Raw genomic sequence first — 8,065 nt, 5'->3', positions numbered from 1 at the left:
AACAAAAGTTAAAAGTAAGTAGTTTAAAGTTACAACATCATCATTATAAAATATAAATTATTATTATCAAATACTTTAACACTATTTCATTAATTTATTTTCACATTAATTTTAATTTATTTAAATAAAATTTAACAAGAAATTTAATATTATAACTACAATTATCTTTTAATTTCTAATATAAATTAATATATTATTAAATTAAAATAATTTGTATTCCTATGAAAACATTTTTTATCGTAAATCCATTCCATCTGTGTATTAGTCAACAATGTTCAATTTAAGTTTGTAAGTTGTCTTATACATCCATTTAAGTTTGTAAGTTGTCTTACACATCCACTTGTCATCTACAAAATGTTACCGGTGTGGGTTGACTATTTGTCACATGTAAACCGTATTATATATTTATTTTTAGCATATTTTTTTAGGCTTGTTGACGCTTCATACTCTATATCAAACTGGAGCATAACAATTAGATGACTCATTTTCAATGGTAGAGAAGCTTGACACTAACACATCTATCTGCAACAACTTGTAAACAAATTCATTTCATTAACAATGCAAGAGATGATTAGTAAATTGATCATGAGGAAACAGATCCATTGGAAGCCTTATAAATAATGATGCTGTTAGTGAGGGATGACTAAGAGGTAGAGCTAGGAGAAAGGGGCTTCATAATTAATGAAGCTCTTAGTAAGGGATAAGAGGTAGGGCGAGAAGAAAGGGGCTTCTTCAGGATTGTTTTGAGAGATCGAAAGAATATTTTTCAAAAGAAATCGAATTACAGAACAAATAAATTTATAATCAATTCTAATAAGTTTGAAAACATATAACTATAAACTTAAAACACTTTAGCAAGTTCATCGATATTATTATATTGTAAGAATGAAACCTTATAATTAGAAAAATTAAAACTGATAACCAAGTTAATTAAGCTCAAAATCAACTCCAGGATTAAAGTGTAAATGCATATGGACAGTGTGAATGTATATGCATGTATATATTCACATGTTCAAATAAATGCATATCTATATTAAATTTTAAAAAGACATATCAATTTTAAATAATAAAAAAATATAATTGTATAAAAAAACTTATAATTTAATTTAATAAATTCCTCAATATAATTTTAACAAATTCATCAATATAATTATTTTTATAAGAGATGTGTATAAACTCATAATTCACTTTAGAGTTAAGGTGTGGATATATATGTACATTTATATTCACTTCATTCCTCTATTAACTTATTTAAAGGCATACTCATATTTACATGTTAAATCTGTGATATAAATGCATGCTTCATGCTTTCATCACTAGTAAGGTTGTGAATCTATCTACTAGGGTTGTGATTCTATATAAACATATTTGTATACACATACCAATCCATAAATAAATAAATAAACAAAATGGAATCTTCAAACTTCATCCCCCCAATAGTAAAGTTGTATAAATCTTCATTATTAAAAGCTCTAAATGTGTATACACATAGTTGTGTGTAAAGGAAATACAAAAAGAACATCTCCAATTTTCACCACATGAAAAGCAAAAATGTACCCATCAAAAATATAAATTAGCCACCTGAAAGGTATAGGTGCACATTCTTGTACTTTGACCTCGAAATGTAAGAGAGTTGACCTGAACAAAAAATAAATAAATAAAATAAAAATTTGTACATGTGTGTCACTTAGACATCAATTTCTTAAGTAATAAACGGTTAATGAGACGATATTGTGTGCATTTAGTGATAAGAGGTTAATGAGACAACATTATATATATATTTGTGTCACTTAGACTTCCATTACTTGAATGATAAAGGAAACATAACGAGAAAACACCCCATGTTGCGTAAAGATACATTTGTCTCACTTTTGAGCGGTATGGGTGAAAATGTGACACCATGCTAGGATGATACATGTACATACATTCATATACGTATTTATGGATCTAAATAATGGGAACATACACCTTCACATCATATAATTTTCCACATATGATTTAATGGTAAAAACCATAATGTAAAGAAGACAGAAATGCACACCACATGAGATCTCCACTTAGTCAATTTGCATCATAGGGCCTCGGTTGACATGATGTTTAAAGAATATCCTTAAAATTACCAAATATTTATAAAACCTCCAAAATTTCTTTTTTTAAACCCCCTTCCAATACATCCTTTTAATAAAAATAACATAGGTGCCCTTATTCTGATGAAATACCTCATTTTATAGCCCCCAACATCTATAATTCCCCCCGCCCTACATAAGCCCTTAATACCTAAAATTATTGACTTTATTTTTCACAATTTCAAAACTCAATTTATGAATGAAAATGAATGTGGTAAAATATTATTCCATAAGGGCAAGACCTTGTGACACACCACCTCCACATTAGGTAGATAAAAATGTGACCCCATTGTGAAGATGACATAAATGCACACCATATCCCCTTGAGTGTGGAGTTATATTACCCTACTTGTATGGCACATTTAACTCCCCACAGATGATGACACAAATACTAATGTAGGTCCATATGCCAAGCACAAAAATTGAAGAAGTCTAAACAAGATTTTACCAATGTGACGGGATGGCTACATGGTAATGTTGGGATGGAATTTTGAATGTTTTGTAAAATATTGTAAATATTTAAATTAGGAATTGAGTTTTCACTTTTTTTAAGTAATTTGGAGAATTTATTTTCTAATGTAAATATAGTTTTTTAGTTTTTCTTATTTTGTGGAGAAGGGGAAATGATTCACACTTTGTGACTCTTGGTTGTCATAGCCTGTTCCTTTTTTGAAACAATAAAAAAAAGGTGTTGGGAAAAAGAGATGAGTAGAAGCTCCCGAGTGAGGAGAAGAGAGAGGGAGAGAAGAGAGGAACTCGTTTTTTCTTTGTGTAACTATAGTCCTGAGTTTGCAGACCCACTTGTACTTTCCAATCTACGTGAAATGGAAGGTATTCCCTATGTGAGTGGCACAAATGAACATAAATTTTGGATTGTAAGTTATGTTCTTTCTAAATGGTTGAGATTGAATAAAATTCATGTGAATAAATAATTTGATTAATCCTTGTGAAGTTATGGAATTTTTTCATTTGAATATTGGTCATTTTAAAAGCTTGTAGCATGTTGAACCAATTTACATAAAAAATATGAAAATTGTAGCTTCAATCGTTGTGTGATTCTTCATTTATCTTTGGTATTCTTATTGTAATGGTTACAAAACCATGTGGCGGAATGTTCATTGTGTTATGGCATATTAGTTATGTGGTATTTACAATGATTTGAGTCTTATTATAGAGACATAGTACACTCTTTGGAGTTTTTATTAAAAAAAAAACTTTTTGATTGTTTGTTCAATTGGAAAATTTAGCGTTGCAAACTTAGGAGAAGGGAAGAAAAGAAAACCATATATTGAGTGGAGGAGAAAGTCAAGGGCCATGGAGAGTTGGTTGGGAAGATATTTGATTCGTTTCATCTTCCCTGAAACCAAAATAAATAAAAAAATTTAACAAGTGCTACGAAATCATTTGATAGTAATGAAAGAGTAAATTGGAAAATGTGCACTATAAAATTATTTCGTAGCGACTGCACAAGAAAATCTTAGGACTGAGTGTTTGATTTTTAAATCCCCTTTCTAGCTTGACCATTGCACCATTTGTTAATTAGAGATGTATGTAATTGGATTTATGAAATGAGGTGAGATATAGAGTGGAAGGTGATAGAAAAATATCTCATGGAATTTATCAAAACAAATTCATATTCTTATATTGAATGCATATGTTAAATGTTTCATGAAATATTGTTGAATTGGATGTAAATGCGGGGTTTTGTGTGGAGTAGATTGGGAATATTGGCGTCGCTATGTGATTCACATGCCATCAAGTGGTATCAGAGCCTGAAAACACTTTGGTGATGAGATTAGAGTAACTCAACAAGGAAACAAAGTTTTGGAGAAAAAAATCAGAACATGTAGCATAATCAGATTTGATAAATCTGATTGAGTGATTAAATAATGGAAATCTTAAAGAGAGGAATATAGTAAAGTTCATAGTTCGTAGCAGACGCATGGAGATGAATCAGATTTGAAAATATGATTGAGGTAACTTATTTTGTTTTAGTTCTTATTGAATTTGAAAATTTATGATTGCATGATGGAAATGTGAAGAAGATAGTGTATGGAAGAAAATATACTTTGGGAGGAAGTAGATGAACTTTTGCTTCTGAAAAAAATAGAAATTTCTAAGTGAAGCATATTAGAAGACTCTAACGTTGAAGGTAGATCCAATAAAGAAGACTGCAACTATAGTGCCACATGTTCAAGAGCAATTTTCATAGTAAGGTAATGGTATTTTCTTAATTAATTACTGATTACAAGTAGAAGTGATGTTGTTTACAGTTGATGACTATAACCAAGAAAAAGGAGATATTTTTGTGATTATGGTAAGGAACCTTGCAATAGAAAAGGAGGACAAGAAAATTCCTCGGAGGAAGAAGGCGAGTAAATTGAATTCAGAAGCCATAAGAGAAAAGAGTTTTCAGATGCAGATTTCAGAGAAAGGAGTTAGCAAAAATACTAGGTGAAGACTAGGCATGCGCGAGTTTAGTATGGTATTTACAAATAGGTTGATGGAGTCAACTTGTTGCTGTGGCTTATTTGCAGTTCACTGTGAGTAGGGAGAATCTCATAGAAGAAGGAGATTTATGACTATTGATGGTCATAATAAAGGTTCGAATGTAAGCCATAGGAAATCATACTGTGTTGAATTTGATAGATAAGTAGCTAAAATTAAATTATGGCTAGAGATGATGAGAGGACTGATACAAAAATATGAGGAAGACCATGGTTATATATGGACTCTCCAGAAGAAAGTAAAATAGAATTTGTTGTAGGTGAAGCTGGGACAAAGATCAAATGCTTAGTTGATGGATAAACTCGAGGAGTTTGAATAGAAGATAAATGATTAGTTGGAGTAAAATCTCAAAGGATTTGAGTTGCAACAAGGCATAATTGTTGAAGAAGAAGTTATTTGTGAACCTAAACAAGGAGTAAACCTTGAAGAGAGAGAGAATGATAATGTTGAAAGGAGACTAGCTAAAAGTCTCATGGGCCATTTGGAAACTAACAATCAGCAGGAAGAAAATGTTGATGAGAGACGAGTTGAAAGTCTCACAAGCAGTCTTGATAATCAGCATGTGATGGTCAAGGTGTTAATGGAAGATACAAGCAATGATTATTTTTATTTTAACAATTGGTGTATGGATGTAGGAGTTGTTCCATATGAAGGTGTTGTAGAAGCTGCAACACCCTCCAAAATTTTGGACCATGTCCAAATTTCGAAGCCTTCCTTGGTTTTTCCCCTTGATGGTCACAAACATGAGAGCTCTTCCCCTAAGCTCCTGTCGAGTTTTCACACCCTCTTCACTTGATTGATCACAGGTCATATTTTGGTATGTTGATTGCTACGTCATGCTCACGAGTTTGTTCTGGAATTTTTGAAGGTTTGTCTTTGTGTGCATGAGTTGTTTGCGCTCTCTTGACATCAGTCACACTCACACACCAAGTTCTAAGCACTGTCACGCAAGTTTCGCCACTCTCGTTCGAAGACATATTTCAAATGTTGCACTTGTCACTCTTAACCTTCGAGTCAGTTTCACTAAGAACATGCCATCTTGTTGGTTTGAGATGTCTTATTGTCAAGTCATGCTAAGTGTGTGATCACATTTCCATGTATGCGTAATACACTTACTTTCACACTTAGTCAATTTTCCTAAAAATTTGTCGACCGGACAAGCCTCCGTCAACTGGACTCGATCCCATTGACCTTGCACTGCTACCCAGAACTATGCGTAGCTTGAGGCTATCATGTGGATAGCCTCGACTGAGCAATTATGGAAATGAGCCAGCTGACTAATTCCCAGAACTGCACAGAGGTTTCCCCAGAAACTAATCAAGTCTATGCTTCCCGCAAGACCTCCCATCAAGCCTCCTCCTGGTCAACCGAAATAAATGACTTGACCTATCACCTAGGACTCTACTAATCTCCAAAATTGCACAGTGTTGTCCTGTCCTGCCATTCTTCCTCGCTCTACAACCAGCTGAGGAATTGCATAGAGTTGTCTTGCCCATCCCTTCTTCCCCCCTTTTAAACCAGCTCTGAAATTGCACAGAAATGTCCAAGCCCAGACTTTCTCCTAGGATTGCACAATTTTTACCAACAAATCCTACAACATGATCTTGTGCTCCTATCGAAAACTGCGCAGATTTTTCTACCAGTGCCTCCTGTTGCCCGCACTGTCTTCACCCAAGAAATTACGCAGACCCCATTTAGATGACTTGCCCAGTGCTCCCCTGCGAAATTGCATAGATTGGCCCAGAAGCTCCCCAATGCCTTACCTGGCCTTCCTCCCAAAAATTGTGCAATTCTGCCTCCCAGCTCGGATTTTCCCCACAATTGTCACTCTTGTCTCAGATTCTCAAAATCTTTCTACTAGTCAAATCTACGTAGTGTTTCCCAAAAGTGCTCCAGAGCCTCGTATCTCGGCTTGTGTTGTACTCTCTGAAGATTCACTACCTTATCCCTCTCTTGGTCGCTTGCACTGAAATGGAAAATGATGCATCATGATAGACTAGGAAATTTTATGATTTGATGTCGTCTCATCATGAGTGATTGCAGGAAAATGTACATCGATGAACATGTATATATATATATATATATATATATATATATATATATATATATATATATATATATATATATAATCATAAACATTTCCAACGCTTTTATAGAATAAAAATTGGTTAAAAAATCCACTTTCTGGGCAAAAAGGATGAGTTCAAAAGATATGAAAAATAATTTGGCAAATATTTTGGAATCCCATTTTCCTAAAAATATTGGAAAGGATGGATTCAAAAGATATGAAAAATGATTTGGAAAATATTTTGGAATCATATTTTCCTAGAAACCTTGGATTTAGATTGGCCACTTGTCAAGTTGTTGTTTCAATTTTCATTTCAGAGTAATTAAAATCTCCAAACTTCCATTAAAGTTCATAAATGTGACTTGTGATCTATTGGTAAGTCATTCAAATTTTGTAACGGAGATCATAAGTTCAAATTTTTTGGGGATTGGAATTTGTTAATTATTCTACAATTTTGACATAACATTAATTAAACAAAAATTTTGCCACCACATGGAAGCACAACATTGGCCAATATTGCACATTCATTGTCACATCATCGGTCAAATAGTCAACACGTCACATCATCCATTTGCCATGTCACCCACTGCCACATCACTATTACACAGTCACCCTCCATCTGTCAACTCATTTTTCAACACTGAAAATGGATCAAGGAGAAGAATGATAAGGGTGCTTCATCTACAAGATTATTATTTTGCAAAATGCCTTGAAGAGAATCCTGTAGATGGAAGATTGAATCCTGTAGACATGCCTTTTCATTTCATAATATTTATATGATCATGCTTCTTTGAGTCTTGCAGGTATAGAAGCCAACGACATCACAAACTGGAAAATTTTATGTCATGACTTAGTCGAAGAAGATTGACAAGATTTTTAGATGCAAGAAGGGTTCAATCCTACAGTTGAGAAACCTCATGACAATATTCACTGTTTCACCCAAATTTCAAATCAGCCTAACTTTCTTATACGACATCGGATTTCGATGATTAATGCATCATTGGAAAGATCTCAATGAGATCTAGAAAATGAGAAAGCTATCATTAGAGTTTGAAACAGAAAAAATTGCTGACAAGACACAACATGTAACTTGAGGCACTAGTTTCTATACAGGTAAAAATTCATTTAGTTTTCTTTCATGAATTTATTTTATTAGCACCGATTCTCAGTTGTTTTTTTCTGTAAATGTCATTAATAGAGAGATTTATCACCTCTCTCTTTTGATAATCTTACATTTCATTGCATAAAAAGTACTAATTTTTTGCAAGTTCCAAGAAGATAAACACATGGACACAAACAAATAGTGTCTCTCAAGGACCGCATTTCTTTCAAAAGAAAATGATCAAAGCAACAACCAAGATGA

This window comes from Pinus tabuliformis, chromosome 7 (assembly GCF_031772625.1).
Source record: "Pinus tabuliformis cultivar Carrire ecotype Pingquan chromosome 7, CPIR1, whole genome shotgun sequence".
NCBI lineage: Eukaryota > Viridiplantae > Streptophyta > Pinopsida > Pinales > Pinaceae > Pinus > Pinus tabuliformis.
Note: the sequence above shows the minus strand (reverse complement) of the source record.